Here is a 12,047-nt window from a genome sequence, read left to right as displayed (position 1 = left end):
AGCTATTTGTAAGGCCTCCCCAGACAGCCATTTTGCTTTTTTACATTTCTTTTCCATGGGGATGGTCTTGATCCCTGTCTCCTGTACAGTGTCATGAACCTCCATCCATAGTTCATCAGGCACTCTGTCTATCAGATCTAGTCCCTTAAATCTATTTTTCACTTCCACTGTATACTCATAAGGGATTTGATTTAGGTCATACCTGAATGATCTAGTGGTTTTCCCTACTTTCTTCAATTTAAGTCTGAATTTGGCAATAAGGAGTTCATGATCTGAGCCACAGTCAGCTCCTGGTCTTGTTTTTGTTGACTGTATAGAGCTTCTCCATCTTTGGCTGCAAAGAATATAATCAATCTGATTTCGGTGTTGACCATCTGGTGATGTCCATGTGTAGAGTCTTCTCTTGTGTTGTTGGAAGAGGGTGTTTGCTATGACCAGTGCATTCTCTTGGCAAACTCTATTAGCCTTTGCCCTGCTTCATTCAGTATTCCAAGGACAAATTTGCCTGTTACTCCAGGTGTTTCTTGACTTCCTACTTTTGCATTCCAGTCCCCGATAATGAAAAGGACATCTTTTTTGGGGTATAAGTTCTAAAAGGTCTTGTAGGTCTTCATAGAACCATTCAGCTTCTTCAGCGTTACTGGTTGGGGCATAGACTTGGATTACTGTGATATTGAATGGTTTGCCTTGGAAACAAACAGAGATCATTCTGTTGTATATATCAAATATTTAACAAAAATTAGTCAGAGGACTAAATACTAATTAAAGGATATTTTTAGAGCAGTTCAAAAACTAAGACCCAAGTATGTTGTCTACAAAAAACCCACTTTAAATATAAAGACACATGTAGATTAAAAGTAAAGGGATAAAGATATTATGCTAACACTAATCAAAAGAAAGTAAAAGTAGCTATATTAATTTAACACAGAGCAGACTTCAGAACAAGAAAAGTTTCCAGGGATAAAAATGGACATTACATAAAGATAAAGGAGTCAGCACTAAAGAAGACATAACAGTCCTTAATGTGTATGTACTTAACAATAGAATAGCAAAATATATGAGGGAAAACTGATAATACTGCAAGGAGAAATAGGTGAATCTACTATTATAGTTGGATATGTTAGCACCCCTCTGTTAGAAATGGATGGATCCAACAGACAGAAAATCAGTAAGGACAAAGTTGAAATCAACAGCAGCATCGATAACCTGGATATGATTGATATCTATAGACTGCTTCATCCAACAACAGCAACAGCAGATTACACATTCTTAAACTGACATGGAACGTTTGCTAAGACAGACTGCATTCTAGGCCATAAAGCACACCTTAACAAATTTAAAAGAATAGAAGTTTTACAATGTCTCTTAGTTCACATTAAATTAAACTATAAACAAATAACAGATAGGTATCTGAGAAAATTCCAAAATACTTGGAGATTAAGCAACCCTCAATTAAATGAAAATATATTTGTGAGATGCAGAGAAAGCAGGGCTTAGAGGGAAATTTATAACACTGAATGAATATATCAGAAAAGAAATATTTTAAATCACTAACCTGATTTTCCATTTAGGAAACTAGAGAAAGAAGAGCATATTAAATCCAAAGTAAGTAGAAGAAAAGAAAAATAAGAATTAGAGCAGAAATCAGTGAAATTGAATACAGAAAATCAATAAAGAAAATCAAAGAAACCTGATTCTTTGAAAATAACAACGAAATTAATAAGCCTCTAACCAGTTTCACTAAGAGAAAGGATACACAAATTACTAATATCATAAATGAATAACGGGACATCACTATAGATCCCACAGACATTAAAAGGATTTAAAAAAGGAATATTATGAGCAATTATATCCATAAATTTGACAATTTAGGTAAAATTTACCAATTCTTTTAAAGATATAATCTGCCAAAACCCACAAAAGAAGAAATGGACTATCTGAATAAGACTATATCTATTAAGAAATTGAATCAGTAATTTATAACCTTCCAAAACAGAAAGCAGTAGGCTCATATGGGTTCAGCTAGTGAATTCTACCAAACATTTTAAGTGAGAAATTATACCAGTTCTCTACAACCTCTTCTAGAAGTTAGAAGCAGAGAGACTATAACTCATTGTATGAGGGCAACATTACCCTACACCAAAGTCAGAAAAAGACACTACAAGAAAACTACAGACCAATATATCTCATGAACATAAACACAAAAATCTTTAACCAAATATTAACAGATTGACTTAAAAATGTATAAAGAGAATTTATACACTTCAATCAAGTGGAATTTATCCCAGGTATACAAAGCTGGTTCAACATTTAAAAACCTATTAATGTTTTCCATCGCATCAACAAAAGAAAAATCACATGATCATATCAATAGATGCAGAAAAAGCATCTGACAAAATTCCATATCCATTCATGTTAAAAACTATTAGCAAACAAGGAATTGATGGGAACTTCTTCAACTTGATAAAGAACATCTACAGAAAACTCAGATATCATACTTAATGGTGAAAAATAGAAGCTTCCCTACTAAGATCAAGAACAAGACAAAGATGTCCCTTATCAACCCTCTTTTAAACATTGTAGTAGAAGTTCTAACTAATGCAATAAGATAAGAAAAGCAAATGAAAGTATACAGATTGGAAAGAAAGAAATAAAACTTCATTTACAGATGACATGATTGTTTATGTAGAAAATTAGAATCAAAAAATTCCTCTAGCTAATAATCAATTATAGCAAGATTGCAGGACACAGGATTAACGTACAAGTCAATTGCTTTTCTGTATAGCAGCAGTGAAAAGAGGAATTTTAAATTAAAAACATATTACATTAGCACCCCTCAAAGTGAAATTTTTAGGTATAAATCTAACAATATGTATAAGATCTATAGAAGAAAACTACAGACTTAATGACAGAAATCAAAAAGAAATTAATAAATAGGGAGTCCATGTTCATAAACAGAAAGGCTCAATATTGTCACAATGTCAGTTCTACATAAATTGACCTACAGACTCAAGGCCATTCCAATCAAAAAACCAGCAAGTTATTTTGTGGATACTGACAAACTGGTTCTAAAGTTTATATGGAGAGGCGAAAGACCCAGAATAGCCAACTCAGTATTGAAGGAGAGTAAAGTCAAACAATTGACACTATCTGACTTCAAAAGTTATTATAAATCTACAATAATTAAGACAATGTGTGTGTATATGTTTAGTCACTGAGTCATGTCCAGCTCTTTGCGACCCCATGAACTGTTGCTCCTCTATCCATGAGAGTCTCCAGGCAAGAATACTGGAGTGGGTAGCCATTGTCTTCTCTAGAGGAGCTTCCTGACTCAGAGATCAAACCCAGGTCTCCTGCACTGCAGGCATATTCTTTACCATCTGAGCCACCTGGGAAGCCCAATTAACACAATATAGTTTGGCAAAAAAAGAAATATAAATCAATAAAAGAGGATAAAGAACTCAGAAATAGACTGACACAGAATAGTCAACTGATCTTCGAAAAAGAAGCAAAAACAATACAATGGGAAAAACTCTTTTTGACAAATGGTGCTTAGGCAGTTGGATATCCACATGTCAAAAAAAGAAAACATCTAGACACAGAGCTTACACCCTAAACAAAAATTAACTCAAAATAGATCATAGATCTAAATGTAAAACATAAAACTTTTACACTCCCAGATGATAACAAAAAAGAAAACCTACATGACCTTAGGTATGGTAAGACTTTTTAGATACAACACCAAAAGCAAAAATCCATGAAATAAATAATTGATGAGCTAGATTTCATTAAAACTAAAACTTCAATAAAACTTGTGCCGTGAGAAAGATAATGTCAGAGAATGAGAAGACAAGCCGTAGACTGGGAGAAAATATTTGTAAAAAAAATTATATCTGATAAAGGATTGTTATACAAAATATACAAAGTACTCTTAAAATTCAACAATAAACAAAAAACCCAATGTAAAATGGGACAAGAGATCTTAAACAAAGAAGATATATAGATCTAACATAAGCAAATGAAAACATGTTCACCATTATATGTCAATAGGAAACTGCAAATTAAAACAACAACGAGATACTGCTACACACTTTTTGTTTGTTGATGTTTAGTCGCTAAGTAGTGTCCAACTCTCTTGCAACCCCATGGACTGCAGCCCGCCAGGCTCCTCCTGGATTTCCCAGGCAAGAATACTGGAGTGGGTTGCCATTTCCTTCTCGAGGGGATCTTCCCCACCCAGGGATTGAACCCATGTCTCCTGCATTGGCAGGTGAGTTCTTTACCACTGAGCCATCAGGGAAGTCCCTTCACACTTATTAGAATAACCAAAATCCAAAACACTGGCAATACCAAATGCTGGCAGGGATTTGGAGCCACAGGAGCGCTCATACATTGCTGGCAGGAATGCAAAATGGTATAGCCACTTTCAAAGACAGGTTGCCAATTGCTTAAAAAGTAAACATACTTTTACACTCCTTGGTGTTTATCCAAATGAATTGAAAACTGATGTTAACACAAAAAACTTGCATACAGATTTTTTTTAATAGAAGCTTTATTCATATTTGCCAAAGCTTTCAAGCCGTCAAGATGTCCTTTAGTAGATGAGTGAATAAATAAATTGTATTACATGCAGACAATGGAATATTATGCAGTGATAAAAAGAAAGGAGCTGCCAAGTCATGAAAAGACATGGAGAAAACTTAAATGCATATCACTAAGTGAAAGAAGCCAATCTGTAAAGGCTGCATACTGTGTGATTACAACCATATGACATTCTGGAAAAGGCAAAACTATGGAGACAGTAAAAAGATTAGTGGTTTTCAGAGGCTTGGGGAAGGAGGAGTTTATAGGCAGAGCACAGAGGATTTGTGATGGGGGTGGTGGGGGTGGTGCGGGTGGTCAGTGAAACCATTCTACATTATACCACACTGGTGGACATGTCATTATACATTTGTCCAAATCCAGAGAACATACAACAGAGTGAACCCCAGTGTAAACCATGTACTTGGGGTGATAACGATGTGTCAGTGTAGGTTTTAACAAATGTACCATTCTGGTGTGTGAGGGCAACAGTAGGATATATGGAGCATGGGGTATAAGGGAAGTCTTTACTTTCCACTAAAATTTTCTGTGACCTTAAAATGCTCTAAAAATATAGTTTATATTTTTAAACTATACTTTAAAAATAGGCATGTGAGGTGAAGGTAAGATAAATTAGATTCTTGTGTATAACACCGCTTTAGGAAATTTGTATACACACTGGTGACTGCATAGTTCTAAACAAGAAACATCACAACTCATTCAATAAACAAACTTCTCATTCTACAAATTTATGAATGTTTTTAAAATACAGAGAATAGTAAAGTTCCATGTCACACTATTATTGGAAAAAAAAACCAGGTATCATTTCTAATATACCTTGGAATTTTGTTAGGCATGTCTATACCTGTCAAAATAAATTAATACATTTTGAGCAGACAAAGTTCTTAGTTTTTAATGTTATCTTCCTTGGGGCATATTTGGATGTCTAAAATTTGGAACTGAAGCAGAACTCCTTGTCATTCATAAGTTTCTGCTGTAATTTATTTGAGTGGCACTACTTTTTTTCTCTTTTCCCTGAAGCAAAAATAATATCGTGATGCTCAGTTTGACTGCTCAGGCTGATTGACATTGAGTAAATTGTCTCTGAATAAGATGAAAATGTAAATCTTTTTTTGAAGAAAATAGCAATGTAAAAGCTCTGTGTTTCTTTTTTTCTTTTAAATTGCTATTTGCAGAAACACCATCCTAAATCATATTTTTTTCTCCGCCTGTCACAAAAGAATCCATTAGCTTGGTCCTCATGTCAGAATCTTAATCCAGCCCAGACTGACTATATAAATTGACCACTGAACAGGAAGCCTGCAGCTTTTTATAAACTCAATGAAGACTCTGTCCTTATGTCATATCATCAAAATTGGTGGAATCATAGTTCTGCCATTTTACCAATCTTGTATTATGCCCACCAAAGAGCACAATGAGCCACCACCTATACCCATGACCCAGTGTCATCAATTATCAACCCACGGTCAATCTTGTTTCATCTATATTCTCACCCACTCCTCCCATTTCCCATATTTTTTCATAGAAATCCCAGATATCATATCATTTCACCCATAAATATTTCAGTATTAGCTCTAAAAGATAAAGACTCCTTTTTCAGAAACATGAATATAATACAATTATCACAGCTAAAAGTAATTAACTATAATTTCATAGCATCATAAATCTTCAGTTAATGCTTGAATTTCTAAATGATTCATAACAATATACATATATAATGTATATTATGGCTTATTTGAATCAAGATCAAAAAAAGGTTGCGCACACTGTAATTAGTGGATAGATCTCCTAAAGTCTGTTTTCCTCTCTAGGTTTCCCTCTTCCTTGCCCCTTGTCATTTTTAAAAATTTTATTTGTTGATGCAAATGTGTTGTTTGTCCTGTAGTTTCCTACAGTCTGGGCTTTTTGATTGTATCCCCATAACACACTGAAAATGTGTTAAGCTAAGCTAAGCTAAGCTAAGTCACTTCAGTCGTGTGTGACCGCATAGATGGCAGCCCATCAGGCTCCACCATCCCTGGGATTCTCCAGGCAAGAATACTGGAGTGGGTTGCCATTTCCTTCTCCAATGCATGAAAGTGAAAAGTGAAAGTGAAGTCACTCAGTCATGTCCGACTCTTAGCGACCCCATGGACCGCAGCCTACTGGGCTCCTCCGTCCATGGGATTTTCCAGGCAAGAGTACTTGAGTGGGTTGCCATTGCCCTCTCCGGAAAATGTGTTACTCTATTCTTTTTATTTCTCATAAAATTAACATTTTCATTTTTAAAAAGTTAGAGTCAGAGACCTGATCCAAATCATAGATTTTTATTTTTTTTAGAAAGACCATTTCATTTTCTCTCTATTTGCAAGTTAGAAGCCATATGATTGATGCATTAATGAATCAATTGATTCATTACAGGCTTCTTCATAGCTGGGATATTTCTATTAAGAAATAATTTCTTGCTATCTTTACTAAAATAACCACAACAAAGTGACTATGGCATTCTGTATATTAAGAGAAGTAACCATTCAGGTAAAAACAGTTTTGATCCGTACTAACTAGTACCACTGATTAAAGAGAAAGATGATAAATAGGGTCTTTCTCATTTAGGGAGAAGCTAATGCATTAGAAACATAAATGTACCTTGTATTTATATTAAGGATTCAATATATATGGAGGTTGCTATAAATGATGAAAGGAAGCAGGTTAATCTATCCTTTAAGGTATTCAAAAAAGCCTTTCCAAATACTATTAGAGTTTCACAGGTATTTTATAGAAAAAAAAATAAATGGAAATCACAGTTTTGCATCCATCCATAACTCAGGCTCTGTGAAAAAAGTTTCTATATCTAGATACCACTGTGAGAAAGGAGTGCTTCACTCACAGGATAACTCCAAAGTATTGCCTCCAGTTGTCTCAAGTCAATGGAAATCTGTCAATGACAAGGAGAATGGGATTGCAGTAGAGCAGGTCAGATCTATTTTCTTGAAAATGCCCTATACATGGCAACAGGGACTCTATCCATCCAACAGATAGATAATTATCCATTTTAAGTCTCATCAGAATCCTGAAATGAACCAACACCTAAATGAGAATGAACAGCCTAATTTCTGAGTACCCTTTTGGTATTTCCATATCTTTTTATAAATGTATCAGTAACTGTCATACATACTAAAATGGGATAGTAGATCTCAAGGAAATACTTTGGGTTCACAAAGGAGAAGTATGACCAGGGGAAAGAGAAGAGTCCATGGAAATGGAGGAGCATAATTGGAGGGGAAGTTTCAGTTATTCATTCAACAGTTATTTATTGAATGTCCACCTCCTCTGCACCTTGACATTATCTCATGGTAGACTCAGTTAAATCTGGTTTCAAATTCCAGATCAACCCTATTGAACTATTATGTGGCCCTAGACAAGATACTACACCTCTGAGCCTTGGTTTTTCCATTAGCCAACTGTAGACACTAATATCCACCTAAAGAGATTTTTCAAGTTAAATAGGAAAAGACCATATAAAATGCCTAATGTGGTCTCAGGCAGATAAGCAGAACTCCATGAAAGCTCACCTTTCCTGACCCAAAAGCTTCACTTTTCTCCATGGAGAAGGAGAAGAGAGAGATGAAAGAAGGCAGAACAGAAGACTTGAGATTAAGGATGTTAAAGGGTTGCTGCAGGCAAGGGGAAATAAGCAGATAGGCACAAGTAAAATGATTGTCTAAAGGCTCAGTTATGATTCCCTCCTGCCCCAAGGCCACACATAGATTCGGATAGTCTGTTTTTAGGTATTTGGCCAGAGAGGTGAAAGATGGAACTTTTCCCAGGTTGGTTCAATTTGCTATAAGGCTAGATAATTTTGCCAAATTGAAGAGACTAGAATAGTGAATCGGAGAAGGCACCCCACTCCAGTACTCTTGCCTGGAAAATCCCATGGATGGAGAAGTCTGGTGGGCTGCAGTCCATGGGGTTGCTAAGAGTCGGACACAACTGAGTGACTTCACTTTCACTTTTCACTTTCATGCATTGGAGAAGGAAATGGCAACCCACTCCAGTGTTCTTGCCTGGAGAATCCCAGGGACAGGGGAGCCTCATGGGCTGCTGTCTATGGGTCGCACAGAGTCGGACACGACTGAAGCGACTTAGCAGCAGAATAGTGAATTGGAATTTCTCAATTGACTGAAAGTGTTCCCATTCATGTTTGATGGAGAGAGTAATGGCAGGTAGAGGGAGGCTAAGGCAAGTAAGGAGAATCAGCTCAAATGTGAGATTCACCACTAAGGGACAGAAGGAATGCTGCTCTTGCCCAATGGGAGATGAGTTACCAAATTTGAGAACAATAAACACCTTTGCTCTTTCCCACACCCTACCCTTGTTATTTGGCTTTACAAGCATCCTCACAACATGAGATTATAAATTTGGTTTATCTCTTTCTTAGCCCTGCTGCTGCTGCTGCTAAGTCACTTCAGTCGTATCCGACTCTGTGTGACCCCATAGACGGCAGCCCACCAGGCTTCCCTGTCCCTGGGATTCTCCAGGCAAGAACACTGGAGTGGGTTGCCATTTCCTTCTCCAATGCATCAAAGTGAAAAGTGAAAATGAATTCACTCAGTCGTGTCCGACCCTAGTGACCCCATGGACTGGAGCCCACCAGGCTCCTCCGTCCATGGGATTTTCCAGGCGAGAGTACTGGAGTGGGGTGCCATTGCCTTCTCTGTTTCTTAGCTCAGTCTCCCCTTATTATACCACTTCACTGCTTCTTTGGGACTGAGACTCTAAAACTTAGGTCAAATGTTCCATTAAGTTAACCATTTTAGAATACCAATAAAACCCCGGCAGTACTTTTTATCTTCATAGCAGTTCGCAAACATATCCTTCTTCACTAATGAAGAAAAGTTGAATATCTAGTGTCTAAAACCAAAGCTATTTAATCACTGTCTGATGTGGAAAAGTAAGACAAAATGCAAGACCAACAAAAAAGTATATTGCATTTTAAACTTGCTGATTTGAGATTTTAAAAATTCTTTGAACACTCAGGCAGAACTTGTGCCACAAAAATCCCAGATTTTGTAATGAAAACAGTCAAGATAAAAATAGAAGCAACATCTTAGAAATGGTTTTAGCCCTTTATATCTCTCACAGGGCTTCTTAATACATTATTTTATTTTTATGAAAATCCATAAGAAGAAAAGGACTTATTGCCCCCCTGTTTTAGACACAGTCTTTTGTGTTTAATTAACCGGTTTGAGGTTTGAGTTACTAAATATTTGTGCTGGGACTAGAACCCCAGACTTTAGGCCCCAAGTCAAAGGCTGCTGAGAAGGAAGGATGGAGGAGTCAGGTGACAGTGTGTGTTTGTCCTGCTCTTTCAACTAGAGCAATTCTCTCCATAGACATATTAGGTTTTTGGCTTCTACGTGGATTTCCACAATTCAGTTTTCATTAGAATTTCATTGCACAGAGCAGGCAGCATCTCCACTATTGTTCATGACTCAGCTAAACTGCGAGCTGCATTCCCAAATTACACTCAACAGGCCTCCACTGCTCCATTCACAGCAGGGGCAGTATGCTATACTCTGTCCCCGGCCTGGCCCCCCACCCTCCATCCTGAACACTAACTAGTTCCTCTGGCCAGTGGAGTCAACTGATGGCCTTTATATGGACCAACTCTCTCCCTTGACTTCAGTTTCTTCTACTTGTCATACAGTTATGTCTACTTGTTTATGACTGGTCATTTTCACCTTTGTGGGTTTCTTTGACCACCACCATGTGTACATACGTAAGACTATGAGCTTCCTGCAGGTGCCTAACACAGGTGTGCACCCGGATGTGACTGAAGTATAAACACTCATGCTTCAGCTTCCTTGCTCTTTCTCCTTTCACAAACACCTTCCCATTTCTCTAGGAGGCGCTCTTTGTACATCTTCCTCTGTCTTCTTCCTTCTCATTCCACTTTTCATTATCCCTCTGTTTAGTCTTTTTATTAGTGTGCACATGTGTGCTAAGTCGCTTCAGTCGTCTCCGACTCTGCGACCCCATAGACTATAACTCATCAGGCTTCTCTGTCCATGGGATTTCCCAGGCAAGAATATTGGAGTGGGTTGCCATTCCATTCTCCAGGGGATCTTCCCAACCTAGGGATCAAACCCTTTATCTCCTGTGTCTCCGGCACTGCAAGCGGATTCGTTATTGCTGAGCCACTGGAGAAGCCCTTCTATCAGCATAAGACAACACAAACATGGCTGGCAAGGATAATGCCAATTACCCTGAATCTACAGAAATTGAAGCCATTACTTCTGAAGGGAAATTCAGCAAGACAAATATCTAGTACCAAGTAACTATACTTTTAAAAGTGCCTTTAGCTCAAGACCCACCACAAGTCTTCATATGCTTCATCTATAATCATTTACTTTTTTACAAGCACCCCTTGAAAACTCTTTTCTCCTTTTAACATCCTCCAAAATGCAGCTCAAATGTCTCTACCTGCAAATACTTTACTGATGTCCTGAGGCAGACTCCATCACCCTGTCTGAGGTCTCCCCACAGAAATTTTAACGCACACCATTACTATAGCACTTCACACAGTATGTCTGCTACAATTAATCCTTTATTTGTGTCTCACACTCAACTATAAGAGTTGGGTTTTGTTCAGTCCTTCTATCTCAATCAGCTAATAATATACAGCCTAGTCTGGTATTCTCAGGTGGCTCAGTCAGTAAAGAATCCACCTGTGATGCAGGAGACATGGGTTCAATCCCTGGATTGGGAAGATCCTTTGGAGAAGGAAATGGCAGCCCACTCCAGTATTCTTGCCTGAGAAATCCCATGGACAGAGGAGCCTGGCAGACTATAGTCCATGGGGTCACAAGAGTGACTTAGTGACTAAACACCACTGGTATGTAGATATAGGTAAACAGTTTTGTTGTTGTTGCCGAATGTTGATTTAGTTCATTGAATGATCACTCCGGATTCAAGAAAAAATAAAAGCCTCATTTTTACTCAATTTTTGCAAGGGATTTTCTACTATTCACTGAAATTTGAAGTGTATTTTTCAGCTATGAAAAATATGAGTTGTATACATTTGATGACAAACTTGAGAATCTTAACATAGAAATTATTTTTATGGGAAAATATACTTCATTTTCCAGTATATTCAAACATACACAGAAGACTAAAATGGGGCTTGGCCATAACAAGGTGGTTTTTCCCTAATGTCTGCTCCCACTGCCGCCCCCAGAATTTCACCCCACTTGGAATATACTTCATTCTCCCATAGTGAGGTTCTCTGCTGTGTACCTCACACACTGCCTGACTCCATCATCGATGTGTTTTTTCCTGTTGAATCAATTTCTCAGAGGATCGGCACCATGAATTTTTCATTGCTTATTTTTCATAGTAGTGTTTGAAAGCACAGTGTACAGGGTAGCTGCTCAATAAATTGTGAGCTAAGATTTCTTCTGCACAGT

General features: G+C 37.4%; 1 protein-coding gene across 20 annotated transcripts in view; it reads left to right on the top strand.

Annotated features, from left to right (window-relative positions):
- Positions 1–12,047, top strand: part of PLA2R1 (phospholipase A2 receptor 1) — a 143,608-nt gene that overhangs the window by 78,975 nt on the left and 52,586 nt on the right. The gene's annotated exons all lie outside the window — the stretch shown is intronic.

Source organism: Bos grunniens, chromosome 2 (assembly GCF_055505025.1).
Source record: "Bos grunniens cultivar Pamir isolate PY7600 chromosome 2, Bosgru_T2T1.0, whole genome shotgun sequence".
Classification (NCBI taxonomy): Eukaryota; Metazoa; Chordata; class Mammalia; order Artiodactyla; family Bovidae; genus Bos; species Bos grunniens.
The sequence above is the reverse complement of the archived record's forward strand: the minus strand, read 5'-3'. Positions and strand labels throughout refer to the sequence as shown.